Here is a 19917-nt window from a genome sequence, read left to right as displayed (position 1 = left end):
AAATCATTAAAATCCCGAAACGTAACCCATAAGAAAAAAAATAGTAATAATGTCTTATTATTTGACGTAGTTTTTTGATATTATACACACATATAATATATAGTTTAGTTTAAATCCGTACTTGCCCGTTGTAAAGAAATGAAATAAACATGCTGGACGGATACCTAGCGAAATGGGGAAGAAAATTTTACATTATGTACTCTCCTACATGTACAAATGCATCGCCAGCTCAGTCATTTCCAGCCGATGACTGCAGCTTCGTACTTATTGGCACTTATCAGCCTGGCATAGGAAAGTGACTGAGCCATAGATGGAAAACCTCTTAAGGAAGCCAAGAGTGCGAAACAAACTGGTAGCTAATACAGAATTAGCACAAACCAGACGAGTGACCGAAGCAATGGTTCGGTTCAACTCGCAGATTGAAGGCAAGGCAATGTATATTCAGTAAATTCCAGACTGAAGAGTTCTAATTAGTACGAAACTGCAGTCTCTAGATGTGATAACCGGGCTGTCTTGTGTATTGCATGTAGTTCTGACTTAGCCCTGGCTTGTAGGCGGTAACTTATCGCTAAATGCTCAAGCTTTCCCCTCAATTCGTAAATTGAACCTTACCTAGCTGCGGACCTTCGCTGGTGAGATGAATTTATTTCATCTATCAGTTTGCTGGTGCTCTTAGCTTCAATGAGATGACATCTGCCTCCTGCTCGGCTTTTCACTATTTCAGACTGAAGAGTTCTAAAAAGAACGAAAGTTCAGTCTCTGGACATGATACCTGGGTTGTCTGGTGTATTGCATGTAGTTGTGACTTAGCCCTGGCTTAAGGGCGGTAACTTACTGCTAAATACCTAAACCTTGCTATTAATTCACGAGTTGTACCGTATCATGCTGCGAACACTCGATGGTGATATGATTTTATTTCATCTACTAGTTTTTTTGGCGCTATCAGCTTTAAATGATATGATATCTGCTTCCTGCTCGGTTATTCACTATTCCACATTAAAGAGTTCTAACAGGAACTGGATGTGATAACCCGGCTGTCTGGTATATTGCATATACATATATAGTTTAGTATATGAAATGAGGGAAAGAAAATTTAGTTAAATTACATTAACAGAAAAAAACAAAAGTAAAATTGTACATTTTACCAAAACAAATGTTAACATTTAACATATTAAATGAAAAAAAAAAGCACGAACAATTTAGGAGTAAAAGCCGATTAGCTAACTAACCTAAAATAATTTCAATATATCGACCTGAGTGGTAGATGATACATAGATTTAGTGCCCTGAGCGTCTGATAAAATTTTAACCATTTCCATTTGTTTTATTTTTCAGCGATGCAAAAAATGTTTCCTTTCATCACTAAAAAAATCCGAAACGTTACTGAGTATTTAAAATACTTTCCTTTCAAGGAGCAATGAAATATCTATGTAAAGGGATTATAAAAAAGATTAAATTTAAAATTGCAATACCATTACAAAAAATGTGTGAATTTAAATTCAATGCCGTTTTTACATCCATGAGCATAAGCTTAATGATAAATAGTAAAATATCAGTTTTAACTGCTGTTGACTGGCATTGAATCTTAAATAAAGATTTTTTGAAAAAAATAAGCAACTGAGTTCGTGTCTACATTGAAGAATGTTAACATAAATGTTTATGTGTGTTGTAAAACACTGTAGTTATTTATTGACATTATATCATAGCATTGATAATAAATTAAACAATAATCAAAGCCCATTTCGCTAGAAATGCATTACATAAAATCTACATTCAAAACATTAATGAGAAAAATATGTCCGAGTAAACCCGAAATTAAAAATAATAACAATAATAAATAAAAAAAATTAATCGTATCTTCGTCACTGTAAGATTTCTGTTAAAATCAATTTCGTATTACAGAGTGATAAGACGAACCAACGGATATTTTTAATTAAAATGAAGTTAACAGTTACCTTATGGTCGTGTTCCGTTGCGAAATATTTTATGAATCATATACGAAAGTAATGAAGTTCCTGAGAAATATTCGAAAATCATATCACTGTGATGAAGTTTTATTTGTGTGTTTTCTTCTTTCTTTAATCTCAGCCATTAAATTTCCTGTTTTCCGCCTCGGGTTAGAGGGAGGAAGTTTCCTGCGATAAAGTAAATTATTTTCTGAGTTTAATTGAAACTGGTATTGGTGCACAATCGGTGGCTAGATTGAAACGGAACTCTGTTACACATATTGTTATTTATGTAATTGAATGAACGGGATGAGATATTTTTTAATGTTTTTTAGAAAGCTAAATTTAAAAGTAACTTTATTCTAAATGTTTATGAAAATAGTTTCTTTTACTAAATACAAGACGTACTTAATACGCACCGTTTTGAGCATTTTTAGATTTTATTTTGTATTTACATGAGAATTCTAAATTAAAATTTTTTATAAATTAAATGTTATTGAAATTATTGATGTCTATCATTTTGCCATTTTCAATCCTATAAAATATTTCAGTGGTACACTAAAAGTTATGATACATTTTCATTAAACCATTTATACATGCAGGATGTCTTAGCTAAGTATTTCAGAGCATCTAAGACGGGAAGGTTGTATCCTGACGACTCGAAATCCAACAGCAATGCTGGATAGGAAATGATTTCCCGATCCGAGAAATTTGAGATATGTCGGGAGTATTCCTGACAGTTCGTAATTCCATACGCCGAATAGGTGAGGTGTGCATTGTAGCCGGCTGAAAAAACTTTGGATACTTACTTAGATCCATTTAACTTTTGCTTTTTAATATATATTACTGAAAAGATTTTCTACTTACAGTCTCTTTTCATTACTAGGTTTTTTTCTTTCCGATGGTTTTTTCGTCAGTTTTCGACTTTTTGTAACTTTCTAATGTACTCAAATTAAGCTTAGCAGTAGAACTATAAAAGATTATGTAACAAAAATGTTCACGAAATGCATTTAATGACATGATATAACTCGGTATACCTGACATGTACTGATTAAAAAAAAAACAGTGATACGACAGTCTGAGGCCTACTTTGCCCATCTCAATCTTCCTGACCAAGGGCTTTAGGGTGCTAGGCAGATGTTCTGGTTGGCTGGTCAGCCGAACGTGAAAACCACAGGGTTTAGCTCCCAAGCACGCTTAGTACTCATTTTATCGACCCACTAAAGGGATGAACGGTTGAGTCTACCAGCCTGAGCCACTCGGCTTTGTTTGTATAGATTACATTGCGTAAAAGCACCTAGGAGCAATTCAGCAAATTGAGTTAAGCTGAATAAATGGTGAATTCAAGACACTTGCATAAAAGATTCATTTTCATATTTGAAATAGCTTGCGTTTGCCTTGTCTGAGCTGAGAACATCCCTTCTTCAAGAGAAAATAGCAAACCAGAATTATTTGGTACGCACATCAAGTATTCAAAAGCAGATGTATTTAATGATTTTAATACAAAGTTACTGATGTTAAATATAGTATATTTTGAGTTTTCAAAAAATTGTCGCTACTGCAAAGATAAATGATACAGGTAGTTATCAAAATAATGGAAACACTAGAGATTTATAAAGAATTCAATCTTAGTATGGTGTAGGACCATCTTCGGCATGTAATACAGCTTGGATTCGCCGAGAAATCGATTCATACAAGTGTTGAATAGTATTCAGAAGAATTGTATACTATTCTCATTGGAGATATTGTGAAAGCTCTGGGCGAGGCGCTGGTAGAGGATTTCAATACCGAATCGATTGCTCTAAAATAGACCAAAACAGTTCAATTATATTAAAGTCAGGTGACAGTGCTGCCCAAGAAAATGTTTAAGTGCATTCTCGTGTTCATCAAACCATGATTGGACAAGTTCCGCTGCATGGACAGATGCAAAATCATCTTGGAAAATTTCCATTTCTTTTGGGAAACAAAGTTTGCATCATAGGATTGATCTGGTCAGCTAAACTGCCTCTATACTTGTCTCCAGCGATCCTTCCTTTCAGAGTTACGACAGTTCCAGCGAAAAAACCACGACATGGCTGCCCATATTATGACAGATCCTCCTCCATGCTTGACACTTGGAAGGAGAGAATCACGATCATGCGCTTGTGCTGGTGTCCTCCAAACATGTATCCATCCTATAGTAGGAAAAAGTGTTAAAAACAATTCGTCAGACTATATTACTTTTTTCCACTCATCAATTAACCAGGATTTGTGAGTGTGGCACCACTGTAGACGACGTTTAGCATTAACATCTGTGACAAGTGTTCTGGGAATTGCTACCCTGCCATAAATATTCTATTTATAATGGTGCCTTCTAACTGTAATCACTCACACTGGTGAATCCAGATGTTGATTGAGTTCTGCAATTACTTTTGCTGCTGTTGTTTACTTTTTGGATCATACAATCCGCTTCAATATCCGTTGATCTCTTTCACTGAGCTTTTCTTTCCGCCCAGTATTTTGCTTTGCCAAGATTGTCTTACCGCGCTCTGTGTATGCTGTCATGGCATTAAACACTATACCTCTAGAAACGCGAAAAAATTGAGATTTTTGTTACACTTGCTCTAGCTAGACGCGCTCCAACAATTTGGTCTTTTTTAAAATTTGAGAGGTCCGACATTTCACGCACCTGAAAAAAATCCAAGACTTCCAAAATCTTAATTAAGCCACCATATACAACCAGAATATATATATATTGCTAATTATAAAGAACAGAGATATACCTAGATTGATTCTTTAATACGTACGAACCGCGTTCAAAAATGTGACTTTTTTCACGTGTGTTTCCATTATTTTGATAACTACCTGTATATTTCTCACTGGTGAAACATACTGGCGGATTTTTAAGATGAAGTTTCAACGACAGACAGTAGGCAGTTTAAAGGATAATTAAAGGGAAATAGAAGCAGCCATTATGAAATGAAAAACGTTCAGTGAGAACACCCAACTGTTTGCTACTCAAGAACTTTAGGAAATATTGCGCAGCCTATCATTAAAACATATTAATATTTAGTTATGAGTAATTTTTTAAGCAACTTTACTTCCTTGTATGAATAAAGATAGTAGTAGTGTTGCAAGTTCAAAAAAGAAAAAAAAAATAGATTTCGGCAAAATTTTCATTTTAATAACCTTTGACACAACTTTTGACATTTGTTTTCCACAGCCCAGTACAAAGGTATGCAAAGATAGCGGAATGATACATTTTGAAATTCACAAACACATTAACGATAATTTTTGTTCTTTATACACGTTCAACGAACGTTCCGTACATTTTTTTTTTGAAATTTTGCATGAAATACGCCAATAAAAACAAAAACATTTTTATTTATAAGTATAATCTCCTATGCTTTCCATACCCCTGCTTCTCAATTTTTATGTCAGCTTTTTATATATTAAAGGGAGGAGGAAATTTGTTGACAAAAAATAGGGGTAACCCCTTTTATAACTTTTAGAGCAATTCGCGAGCTTAGAAGTTTGAGGTTTTCTTTAATCAGCACGAAGAAACGAACTTTTAATACGAAAAAATTTACATATTTTGATTAGTAACTAGTGTAAACTATAAAAATAAAATTTGAACTATTCTTCGTTGAAATTGGATGTATATAATAATAACAAATATAATAATAACAATAAGCATACTACTACTAATAATAATAATTATTATTTTTATTTTTTATTATTGTTGTTAAATGTATTATTTCAACTATGCAAGATTATAAAACACCATTTTTAATATTGCGAAAAAATATATTTTTATGAACTCTACATTTCACTCTGTTTAACTTTGATTGATTTTCTTTCTTTTTTTTTTTTTTTTGTAAATGTGAACAAATACATATTTTACCATCAAATTGATCATTTTATTAACAATACATGATTCATAAAAATATATGGATTGTCGGAATACCTAAAACAGAGACTTATTCACTATAGATCGGGATTTTACTTCTTTCTGTTTTCAAATAATTGATGCACTGTATATTTCCAAATAACCATAAAATGGCACTGAAAAGGTGAAGGAAAATTCTCCTACGCTTTCTTCTAAATTAGGTAATGCTTAGTGCGCCCGCAGTGAATGGATACATTTTTGAAATGTATCAGAGTAACAGTTACCTCAATTTTCTAATGGAATAGTAAACGAGAAACTTGAAAAACACGGTTGGAAAAAGGATTTATGCTGCACGTGATACCACTAAGCTTACGTTTTTGGTTTCTCGTTGCACTTTAAAAAATGTGTCTTAGCTTTTTGCACCCAGGTGTGCCAGTTATTAAATTGCGCAGTTGAAAAAAAATGTGACATATGTACACAGATAGTGTTTGTGAAATCACTTTCACTAATAAATTATGATTTTAAAATTTGAGAAAATTGCTAATTATGAGAGTTAAATGCAGAAACAGTTGAATAAATAAGGAATAATTGAGATTTTTTCTTCTTTGACGGATAAACAATAGCGCGTCAAATACGGGTGCTTTTTTAAGATATAATTTTTATGTTCAATAGCACAATAATAATACTACTTAGAAAAATATTTCTAATAATAATACTAATAATAATAACAATAAAAATAACAATAAAAAACAGCATTATTAATAATAATAATAACAAGAAGAAGAAGAAGGAGATATATTTTTTTAAATTATGATTTTGATTTAAAGACCAGTATTTTTTCACTTGTAGATTCAAAATTAGGGCCTTCTATTTCAATGATAAAAACATTCCAAAATGAGTTTTTTTTTCGTTGAGAGGAAATGAATTATATATTTATTTATTTTTCATTTTTTCCCGAAAATCCTGCGACAGGCATTTTTGCTTGTGAATGAACGATTAGGAATTACATTGTAAAAAAAAATATACAAACTTCAAAAATATAAAAAAAATATACTTTAACAAAGTTTTTCAATTTAAATACTTTATACGTATCAATGATTTTCACATATTTTTTTTCTTTCTTTTAAGTGAAGCGAACCTTTTAAAGCAAAAGTGTGGAACATTCATAATTATCTGCATTAGCAGCACAATGATATGCAACGGAAGCTCATTTAAATTATACAATGCAATATTAATTTGAAACTTTTGTAATTAACTGCATTTATTCCTAATTCATACTTTTACGCACAGCATTAGAATATTCTTAAGGATTCCGAGTTTCAGAGAATTATGTGTATGTTAAGTAACTTCAGTTGGCCATCTCAGTTTCTGGAATTTTAATTAAGATTTTACTCTTAACATTGACGTTGTGGAAGAATAAGGAATGACTTTCTGATAATTAATTAGAATGCGTCCGATTACGGGTTAAGTAAACTTTTTTACTTGAGACAACTTTTGAAACAAAAGTATGAATTGGAAATTAAATATGCATGTTAGAAGTTAGTGTTTAGTAATAGACGCCAACTGTTTAATAATAAAATATATTTTATTTTATGGCAAATGAGGTTTTAAAAACTGTTTTTAGATTTATAGTTTTCCAACACTAATACCAAAATATTTATAATAAATATCATTGAGAAAAAATAAAGATAAAACAGTAATGTTGAATAACTCAATTTTAAAAGGAGTTTAATTTTTATATATATTTTCCATTCGGAAACAAACACTTATACATAGAAACCAAAGATAGTGTTTAAAACGGGTTAAATGTATAAACAGTATTATCTCATTATTATATTGTCATCTGCAAAAGAATTTTTGAGTATAACATAAAAAATTAATGCGCATATATAGATACAGATGAGCTACTTGTAGTAATAATGTTTCAAAATACAGTACGATTAAAATTAAACTGCCAGGTCTCAGATATTCTCAGCAATTCTACTTAAAAGGATTCGAATGAAATTTCAAGTAAGTGCTATGCACACAACACAAAAGAAAAATTTTCCAACAATTAATTATTAATTAAAAAATAAAATTTGACGCTTTGACAGCGCAAAAAGCAAAGAACCTGTCCATAAATCAAAGAAAAGTAATATACACATTTCTATTATTTACGCATTTGCCTGTATATTTTAACTTTGTCGATCAACAATATATCCTGAATGCGTATCACTCACTGCATCATAAAATTTTTCACCCGCCTATCAGCCCATACTTCTGCCTCTATCTCAGAAAAAAAAACTAACTTTAAGATTATTGGACAGTTTTCTTTTTTTAAATTTAAAAGCGTGCTCACTGCAAAACAAAATTACTCATAAACTTGTCAATTTGGTGGTCCTAGCGCAAAAATACAATAAAAAAATACGGTACGCCATTCACAGCTGCAGAAAAAGTTTTGGAGACAACAACAGAACATATTGGCGGCTGTTATCAGATAACACTCAATGCTGCTTGAGAGGGTTGATTTCACGAAAAACGGGAAATTTTGCTGAGAAATAATGTATATAGTACTTCGACTATTCTCAAAAAACATAATTAGGCTTTTGGATAGGAGCTAAAGGTTTATTTTTTAACCGCAATAATCGATTATCCTGTTTTTCGCTCCTTAAGTCTAATAAATTTCACACATCTGCAGTATAACTAAACAAATTATACGTAAGTGATATAAAAAGTTTCCCACAAAACTTATAAAAGAAGACATATGTCATTGTTAAAAAACTGCTCTAAAATGTGTTTCAAAACCAGACCCAAATGAGTTCTCACTATTGCTTTGAAAGCTATTTCAAAAATTTAGACTCCAAGTTTAATAAAAAGAGGGACAAGTGTCCTTGTATAAAAAGTCTGAAGATTTGTAATGTATTTTTCTAATGCAACTTTTTTCGATGGTGAGAAAAATAAATAACTAAGAAAGAAAAAAAAAAACATAAAACAAGGTTGTTTATTTCGCTGTCTGGTTCGCTCTTAATGGGACAGGAGTGCTTTAATTAAGAAGTATTATGTGCACGTGACTTCAAGTCCATTAAACGTAACCACTATTACCGTCTCATAAAACAAAAGGTAATGATGTTTCGGAAGTGACTGCTAATGAAGACAGGAAACAAACTCACCATTAAAAGTTTTTTCAGAATAAGAAACATTAAGAACGGGATTAAAGAAGTGTTTCGCAAGTCATACGGTATAATTAGGGTAAATTTTATTACCTGATCAGACATAGCAAAAGGTTAAGTATAAATGCTTCAACTACCTTTTGAATTCTAATTGGCTTGATCACACAGTTTTATAAGAAGAAAATCTCGAATATGATCTACATAAACGTTTCTCCATCTTTTTTGACACCTCTAAATCGGCAACACCTTTAAAACGAATTTCACAGAATGCCCCCCCCCCCAAAAAAAGGAAAAACTTTTTATCACGTGGAATGCGTATTTTTTTTTTTTTTTTCAAAATCTTGAACCAGTTGTTTCTCAACCCCTTATATCTATAAAAAATAAATAAATAAAACTTTACTTTGTACTACTAAGATACTACCAAGAACATTATTTAAATCTGAACTGCTATACAAATTCAATTATGCATAAAGTATTGTACTAACGATGCATTAGCTTAAAAAAAAAAAAAAGTAGTCATTTCCAAATTCATCCAAAAATTCATGTAAAAAATGTCGCATGGATCATTATGAAGTAAGGATATTTTTCCTAAACATGGACGAGTAAAAATATCTGGAGATCGGTCGAAGTTTTCAGCGATCGTCTCCCAGTGCGCCAGATCAAGAGAGAGATTGAGAACCATTGGTTAACAAAACTTAAGATAATAGAAAAAAATCAGAAACGTTCCTGGAGAAAAATGGGCAGCCGGTATGCATACATTTTGACAGTAACATATAAAGCAAAAAGCAGGAATATTTCAAAATAAAAGACAGTAACCTTCCTGATACGTAAAATCTTTCAGAAGATATTAGAAAACCTTTCTAGTGAAAACCAGTCACATGCTCAGAATCGTCACTATAAATCAGGAACATTCCACAAAAACCTTAAAATGTTTATAGTGATGCCTCGTGACCATCCTGAATCAGTAGTGGAGCCTTTGAAGTATTTTAGCAAGTACTAGCAGAAACCGCACAGCGATGCCCGTGCCCACTTGTTTTTATGCCAAGTTTACCGCCTACGCCGGATGCTTAAATAAATTTGATTAATATATATCTATCTTTTTCGTATTTTCTATACCTATTTCCAGTTGCGTTTTGTGTTATTCACCTTCTTACACCAAAATTGGCGCCTTCGGCGACTACCTAAATGTACGACCTCTCTCTATTTTTTTTTCATCTCCATTTATTTTAACCTCCCCGCCCATTTCCTATTCTGAACAAAGATCATTAGATCATTTTAAAAAATGTGCTGTTTTCATTTAATTAAATAGCTCAAACAAAAAGCTCTCTACTTGTTCCCCGTAGTTGGCAAAAAGTAGCGTTTGCGAAAAAAAGAAACACATCACTATTTTAATTAAATTAAGTACTCGAATATGTAACATAAAATAAGGCAAAAATAAATGATGGATTAGAAATATATCAATATAAGGCATTCTACCAAATATATAAATTGCCAGTATGTCCTCAAATTTATAAAACACTATTTTTAACATACATTTCAAACTACTAACTAAGCCGTACTTTAATTAAGAGAGCTGAATATTATATTCCCTCTAATCATCAAAATAGCTGATTGTTTGTACACTGTTAAAACCGGAGGAGCCAGATAGGTGCGATTTTCCGCCTTAGGGTGCAAAGGCGGAGTCATAGAGAGTCACAGAGGCTAGGAAATATCGTTCCGATATCTTTTAGCACCTCAGTGGATGAAAGAAGGTAATGAAGGGCCATCAGCTCACGCAGTAGCCAATAGCGACTCTTTTCCTCCGCAAAGGTGCCTCGCTCGCACATGCGCTGTGCACTCCGGGATAAGTTCAGTTCAGCCACTTTAATGGCGGACGACGATGCTGCAACGTAGTTGTTGATACATTAAATTTTCACATTGAATTGACAACTAAACTGGATTAAAATTGAACATTTCTGGGACAAATCTTCAAAACCTTGCGTAAGTACAGTCATTTAATCATGGTATAACATTTAACAACAGGCTTTTAGTGTTTTTAGAGTCGAGTTTCAACAAAGTAAATTGAGTACTACTTCTTGTTTATAGTTAACCGTTTTAACATAGTGACGTATGGCTTTTTCTATCATGTGTACTAATATATGCTGTTACTTGCTTGTCGCGTCAGCGGTCTCGCGGAGTTTCCCCAAAATGTTTATTATTAGCAATACGAAATAATTAATAAGTAACCGTTATGAAAATTTAACGATGTAACTTAACTGCTACAGCAGATACACTAAATGTCTTTATCTTCTCAATAAAATAGCTGCGTAGACGAAGCAAAGGAAAAAAAAAGACGCTTGGAAAAGAAATATCTCTGTGTGTTTCATGCCATGACTCATTACGTAAAAATATTTCGTTGGTGTTATTTCAAAAAAAAAAAACGAATGCATTGTCTAGACGCGTTTATTATTATTTTTTTCTGCTTTCTGTTTCCAATGCTTTTTTATTATGTGAGCTGCCAAAAATTTGTTTTGATTTTAGTGTCAAAAAAGTTCCTATTTAAAAAAGAAAAAAAAAGTGCTTTTTTAGATTACTTATGTTCAAATAGGATATTCTAATGTCGAACCATATATGTATACGTATCAATATGTTACTCTTGATTAAAATATTTTGAACGTTTATAAAACGCCTGCAATTTATGAAACGATTTGATTTTTCCGTGATTGTAATATAACTGAAAAATGTGTAATGTGTCCGTAAATTATCCATAGATGCCTACATTCTTAATTTTTGGTATTATGCTGTAGTAAATATCAATATCCATTTAAAACTACAGAGCAATCCAAGGGTTTATATGATAGTTAGAACTCGGATAGAGGAATTGAAGTCATGAACGCTTCTAAATTATGTTGGAAAGTGAAATGTGATCAAATGCCTTAAATGACAAATTTTAACCCAAAATCAATTCAATGTGAAAAACGTACCAAGACTTTGTATATCATAAGCATAAACAATAAACACAATAATATTCAAAAATACACACAATAGGGGGAGGGGGGAAGAGGATCTACTGTAGAAATCAGTAACGGTGCCATTTATCTCTCTGAAGGTTCCTTCTTTTTACCACCGCTTTCTGTCTTTTAAAAGGTGCCCGTTTTTCACCCTAATAAGAGGTGCGATTTCGGCTCCGTATTGGGTGTCGCTGGTGAACAAGCGTTTCACCCCTGAAAGGTGCCAAACGCAACTTGTAGTTTTAACAGTGTACAGTTAACAAAATTACTTCTTTGATATTAAATTGGCTTCAATTTTTAAATATTAAAAGATTTGTTCTTTTTTTTTTATTTCCGTGAACAAGGCAATTATATTTTTATTTTTTTTTATTTATGAGTAAAATAATCTGAACTTAGCTAGGGCATTGTTTATGGTTACTTCTAGTAAGTAACACTTTCACGCAAGAATGAAAAAAAAGAAAACAAAAGATTTCGATACTGAAAAATATTTGCGTTCAAAAACTACGTTTTCTGGAGAATGGCCCACATATATCCAGAGACTGCTATTTACTTTCTTTTGTGGTTCAGTCAAACTGAACAGGCTCTAAAACAGAGAAAGGTGAAGCTTTTAATAAAAACACTTATTTAACTTTGCAACTGGTACACTGTAAAAAAAATCCGAAACACTACTAAGTATCTCCACGTAATGATTCGGGATTCCAATGGTTTTTATCCACTTCCTGGAAAAATCAAGTTTCATCGTCAAAAGGTTTCCTGAATTGCTAAAGATTACACGAATGCAGACTTCTTAATGTTGTGAAAAATATTTTTAGCTCCCAGTTTAAAGATTAACAGGCCGTATTTATAAAGTGTATCGGCTTCGGTTAGATTGTGGTTCGTCCGGACTAATAAAGCTTCCAAGGGTAGCAAACAAGGACTACGTAGGCTGACAAGAATTGCAGGCGAGTAAAGCTTTTGATATTTGCTTGCAATTCTGCTCTAGCTTTAGGTAATGTCAACAATACTGCTTTTGGAACTTCCGTGATAAATCAGGAAGGTGCCAAGCAGTTATAATTTATCTACTTATATTTACTCTGCAGTTCCAGAAACATGACTGGTTTTAAACGGGAAGATTTCTGAATTTTTCAGGAGGCTTCCAGAATCATTTCAGGAAGGTTACTGAATTTTAGCGGAAAATATTCTGTTTTTTCAAGGTATGTTACTGGCACAAATTGGGTACACCAGCTGCCCATTGTTTTGCAGGGAAGTTTTTGAATCGTTTTTACAGTGTAGATTAAGCTTGATTAGGAATAGATGGCGAATGAGCTTGAAGCCGAAGAATGAAGTGTATCATTTGTAGTACGCAAGTTCAGTCAGAAAGCGCCAAGTAGTAGGATACGCGTTCTCGCGGCTCCTATTTATTACAAAATAATAACAACCTATTACTGTCTGTTTTCCTTAGCTGAAACCTAGTACCAATTTGCTGAGCCCTACACTGTAAAAACGATTCAGCAACGTTCCTGGAAAACAATGGGCAGCTGATGTGTCTAATTTCTTACAGTAACATATCTTACAAAAACCAGGAACGTTTTCTACGAAAATTCGGTAACCTTTCTGAAATTATCCTGGAAACTTCCTGAAATATTCAGAAATCTTCCTGTTTAAAGTCAGTCGTGTCTCTGAAATTTAAGAGTAAACTTAGGTAGTTCTAATATAATAGCTTGGCACTTATTAGCACTCATCAGCCCGGCATAGGAAGTGACTGAGCCGGAGGTGGAAAATCTCTTAAGGAAGCCAAGAGTGCCAAACAGACTGATAGCTGATATGGAACTAGCACTGACCAGACAAGAAACCGAAGCAATGGTTCGGTTCAACTCGAAAATTGAAGGAAAGGCATGGTATTTTCAGTAAGTCACCGCCCTATAGCCAGGGCTAAGGTAGAAATACATGAAATACACCACCAGCTCAGTCATTCCAGCCGAGAACTGCAGTTTCATGCTTATAAGCACTCAACCTTGTTTGGCACTCTTGGCTCCCTTAAGAGGTTTTCCATCTCCGGCTCAGTAACTTCCTAGGCCGGGCTGTTGAGTGCTAATAAGCACGAAACTGCAGTCCTCGACTGGAATGACTGAGCTGGTGGTGTATTTCATGTATTTCTGCCTTAGCCCTGGCTATAGGGCGGTGACTTATTAAAATATCTATTACTGAAATAAAAAAAAAGTTTGGAATTTATTCTAATACCCTTTTATTGTTTTTTTTTTCTTTTTAAGTCTTCTTATTTATCACTCATAAACTATTTCCATTAGCACTTTCTGAATGTTTTTGCACTATGCAATACAGAAAGCTCACATACACATTTTGAACATTTTATGGGCATGCATTAAACTTTGAAGTACTTTATCTTGATTTGTAAATATCTTGTATTATTTTTTTGTTTTATCTTTAATTTGCTGTTTTATAGTAATTTTACAAATTTTACTATTTTATCTTGTTTTTTTCCTGAATATGAATCAATATTTTGCTATTCTAGTTAAAAATTCTGTCAAAATAATGTTGAAATTTCCATTCCACACACGTTTGATCTGGAGCTTAAATTACAATTGTTGTTTTATCCATGAGTCAAGTCACGTTTTAAAGTCACAAGGAAGGAAAAAAGTTTTTCTTTCCTGATGTCTACTGTATCCATAGCAGCTTCTTTGTTCAAAGTATTATTATTAAATAAAATGTTTCGAAAGAAGGGATGCATTCGATTTAGTATAAAAATAAGCATTTAAGTTGCTCAATTATATAACATAAAAATGTGTCTCATAATTTGAATATGTTTACTGAATTTTGAAATTTGTCTTATGCGTACATATACGTACTAACTCGAGAGATTCAAAAATATTAAAATCTAGCGCGTTTTTTTCAATGAAAAAAATGGGAGAAGCTAAGAGAATCCATAGAATAAGTTTAATTTTGAATTTTTATGATCATGCTTAAGCATTTTTTTTTAAATTTTGAATACAAATGTTCTTGGAAAAATCAGTTCTAACGGTAAAATAAATAAATACATTTGTGCTGAGCAGTATTTGGAGAAAGCCAATGTAATTAAAACACAAGTATGCAGATTACTGCATACATATGTTTCGGGATTTCAAGAACCCCCTTTTTCAATGCACAAATTGTGAGCTTTTGATGTAAAGACATCAAGGTGCACAACTCCATGCTACCAATTAGTTTTATGCTGAATTTCATGAAAACCGGGCGATTGATCTAGACGCTACGCGCGTTACAGAGTTCCAGACATAGAGACTTTTAACTTTATTATTAGTAGAGAAAAGTAGAGAAGATATTATATATCCAAACTGTATTTCTTAACTTTAACTATACCATTAAATTCAGCTTAAAAAATACAAAGTTCCATGTCAAAATATTGTTTGCACACCATATATTTTGCGTTGAATGTTACAAATTACTTATATATAGTGGCTCCCAAAAGTGTTCGAACATTTTGAAATTTTTAGTAAAACCAAAATAACGAGAAACTGGATTCGAATATGAAGTCGAACTTTTTTTCACATCATTCCTATGTCATTATAACTAAAACCCAGTAGTTTTTTACAAACTTTGACGGATCTTCTTATTTAAATAGATGTAAAAACGAAGAGACAGAGAAATGACACGCCACAAAAAACACCGTACACTCAAATATTTTCGAATAAATTCATGATTCAGATTATCATATGTCGTTTTTTTATTATTTTGCATTGTGTTGACCCTTAAAAGTCATTTGGCTTTAATATTTTGTTCATATAATCCCTAATAAATTTTCTTGTTTATATGAAAAACAGAAAGCTTCCGCTTTTCGTTGTAAAGTCCTTAATAAAGATGTTTAAAACGTTCTGGAATAACATATTACTTGCAGATGAAAATTAATTCAACATTTTTGGTTAAATTGTTGTATAATTGTAAATAGAATAAAAAAAGTAGTTGGATCAGTTAATCAGGAAGGTGAAGGTGTTTTTGTGTGAGGATGCACATCAGCATCAGTACTTGGTAGTTTGGAATTTTTGGATGAAACATTAAATCATGCTGTTCACTTAAACATTTTAATAAACAATTTAAGACTCATAGCCAAAAATATGGTTAATAGAAACAACTTTGTTTTTTTTTTTTTTAATCAAGATAACGATAAGAAGCACACGGTTTTCAACGTTTGCATCTAGGGCCTAACGTTTAGTAAATACTTCCCAAATCTCCAGATTTGAACTTAATATAACATAGATAGAAAAATCTGGTGCCTAGATTATAAAAATACGGCCTTGAAAAAAAAGAGAGCTAGAAACAGTAAGACTCGAAATGCGGTTGAATACTTACTCAGAATTATCACGCACACACACAAAAAAAACAACAAAAAAAAAGAATGAAATATATTCCCAAAAGTTTAAAAGCTGTTGTTGATAGTGCATGATATTCTACTAAATAATAACTTTATAAAAAGTTTATTTAATAATTTCTAAACATTTTTAAAGTGTACAAAGACTTTTGTAAGATAAAATTTCCGGCACTTTTTGGTTTTTGATTTTTAAAAATTTAAGTTTTAACATTTTATTAAAATTTTTCATGTAGTTTTGTTGAAAATTAATCATAGATTTTATAATTAAATACCTACTTCTAAATATTAATTCTAATCGATGGATAGGCGCCTATTTCATTGAAATTTATAGATGTACGAACACTTTTTTGGGAGCCATATATATATATTTTTCTTTTGCTTCAAAAATGTCAGTCAGCTACCCGTGGAATTGTCCCTAGATAAATAAAAGTATTCGCTGTCAATTATGTTTAGTACTACTCAAATAGTTTTTTAAAAACATTTTACGCATCAATTGCTAGTAAAGACACTTTCTGGGTGTGTTATGTTGCCAGAACCTTTAAGTATGGATTTTTCTGTAGTTTTTCTTGCTTTATTTTGCTATTAACAGTTATTTATTTATTTATTTTTGCGAAAAAAAAAAAAAAGCAGGTGATTTTGACATGTGTTCATTTAAAATAAAATCAATCTCTTTCGTTTGACAGCTGAAGTTTGATGCTTGGTGAACAAGAAATTCGAAGCATTGTTATTATTATTTTATTTTAGTTTCATTTTTCGACTTGAGTGGTGTTTGATTTTGTGCTGAACTACTGCTAACAAATAAATTGTAGCTTTTAAGTTTTTGTAGCACAATAAACAGCACTTAAACATGCCTCAAGACAGAAATTAAGCGAAAAGAGTTGTATCCTATGAAATGTAAACTATGCGTAAACTGAAAAATTTGAGCTCTTCTCTACATTGAAATAAGAAAATTTACATTAAATCTTGTTTTAACATGAAAATATTAACTTTTAAACTTCAAATACAAACAAATAACGTTCATTCTTTTCACCAATTTTTGGTATGTCGACACACTAAAAAAAATAAGATGATGTAATAAATGCGATATCACGTGTTGGGTTCTAAATATTGTTTTGATAAACTTTAAAATGCTTATACATAACCAAGACTATATAAACAAAAAGTTCGTTCAGACTTAAACGAGCATGCAGTCGCACGTGCTAACAATGTTCGATGACACCATTAGTTTCTGACTAGAAAATCGCCCGTCAACTATGACGGGCGAAAAATGTTTCTACATTTGTTTAGTGATATTTTGGTATTTGAAATTTTAACCCTTAATTAACCACTTTTTCGTTTTTTCACTCTACTAAAATGACAGTTGTAACATTAAATCAATTAAGTTATCGGATCCAGTTTTGCCTTGTCAAAGCAAAGCATTTTTTCTGCGTGCTAAACTTTGCCAGAAAATATTATCAAATGATCATGCTACGGCGCGAATTTCATTGCAGGTAACGTCAGAGCTTAACTCGATCAGAGTAAGGCTCCTATATATACGAGTCGGCGCATTAGCTTAAGATCAACCATTTTGGATCGGAGAGCGTGTTTTAGTAGTTGTCTTTTCTGGCGAGTTACCGCGTTTGGTGATTGTTCACTGCGAGCGGTTAATAGCGACACGTGAATTGTTTGTTAAATAAAATATTATTTTCGGCAAATTTGGCGAAACCCGAAACTTTGCTGTGGCAACCAACAATGAGAAATCCGAGCCAAAACTGCTAAACTTAAGTTGATGCATCGTCCTATCTATATAGCGCCTCTAAATCAGTGCAAGGTCCCTACATATACCAGCCGACGCATCAGCTTAAGTTCAGCCATTTTGGATTGAAGCGCGTGTTTGTGTGGTTGTCTTTTCTGGCAAAAGTTTTGCACTTGATGATTTCTCACTGCGAGTAATTCTTGGTGGAGCAGGAATTGTTTATTAAATAAAATAGTATTTTTGGCTAATTCGGCAGAACCCGAAACTTTGCTCTGGTAACCCTAGCTCCGTAACGATAAAAAGTCCGATCCGAAATGGCTAAACTTAAGCTGATGCGTCGGCCTGTATATTAGGGTGTATCGAAAAAGGCCGAATTTATTTTTTTTTTAATTTTAATTTCCAATAGTGCGGGAAAGTTGTCTTATGTTATTGTTAGTATGTGTGCAAAATTTTGTTGATCTGAGTTAATATCTTCAGTTGCCTCTGGGCAACTGAACATCATACAAAATTCGTTAATTATATCGTATTTCAGTGTTTGTTAAAAAAAAATAAGAAATAGGAATCTTTACTTCCAATAGTGCGGAAAAGTTTCCTTATGTTAGTATATGTGCAAAATTTTGTTGATCTGAAGTAATATTTTCAGTTGCCTCTGGGACCATTAATTATGCAAAATTCACTAATTTTATCGTTTTTTCAATATTTGTTAAAAATATCGTCACCAGATGTCACTGTGCTGTGCAGCTACGCTGCTAGGAAACCACCACTTTTGTTGTTGTTTGGCTGTCTTCGTATTCGTGTCGCAGACTAAGAATTTATGTTGTCAAAACTTGTAAATTAACGTTCATGGTTATTATAGACGAATATTCAAAAGATTACAAGGATCCTAAAGATTGCAAAGATTCAAAGTAAGTACTTTTTATAATGATTCTATTCTTAGCTATTTTGTTGTTTCAAGATGGCGGCTTCCATAGAGACCACGTGCTTTGTGTTCGCCCGCTGCCTTTTTGCTAAGATCGAAGCGTAGCCTGAGCCATGACTGAAATGGTTCCTACTACCTTCCCTACATTTCATAATACTATATGCATTATTTGCCTTAACTTACTGTACCATTTTTACTTTACAGTAATGGCAAGCAAAACCATAAGGAAGACAAGAAAACTGTCTACTTGTCCTATCTTTGGATTTCCAAATGACTTGAAAAGTAATGTCTTGCCAACATACTAGGACGTTATGAAGTGTTACCTTTACTTTATGCAAAAGTTTAGAGAAAAAAACAATGGCAAACAACCCTATTTAAAAGAAATATCAGAAATGTTATCAATAAAGATTGAAGACTTATGGAAAAAGGCTTCCATTCCCAGTGTGTCTCACGAGCGGGTTCGTAAAATGTTTCACGATTATCACAGTAAATATAGAAACCTTGTAAAAAACATGAAACCAAAGATGACAGATGTGTTCAAAGCTAAGGTAGAGGCTTTCATAGAAAATGCAGCCAAAACCCTTTTTGATACTTCTATGTGTAAATGTTCCGATTTTATTGGCTGTCTTTTTGTCCGAAAATTAAAAAGATACCTATAAAAGATCAGGAATTTCTAACAGACAAGAGAACCATCAGGAAAATGTACATGAGTGCTATTGATATTAAACCAAGTCTACAACTCCAGGCACGAGAACAGAGAAAGAGAAAAGTAATTTGTTCTAAAGGCGAAGAAATCGGTGCTGCTGCTTTACATAAACAAAATTTTGAGCAACTGGAAAACTTAACAACATCCTCGCAATCGGATGATTCTGATGCCAACTATGCTATAGATACAAGTGTAGTTGAAGATCCAAATTTTCTCAAGGTACGTCATAGCCGCAAACGGAAGAATAA

This window comes from Uloborus diversus, chromosome 8 (genome assembly GCF_026930045.1).
Source record: "Uloborus diversus isolate 005 chromosome 8, Udiv.v.3.1, whole genome shotgun sequence".
Classification (NCBI taxonomy): Eukaryota; Metazoa; Arthropoda; class Arachnida; order Araneae; family Uloboridae; genus Uloborus; species Uloborus diversus.
The sequence above is the reverse complement of the archived record's forward strand: the minus strand, read 5'-3'. Positions refer to the sequence as shown.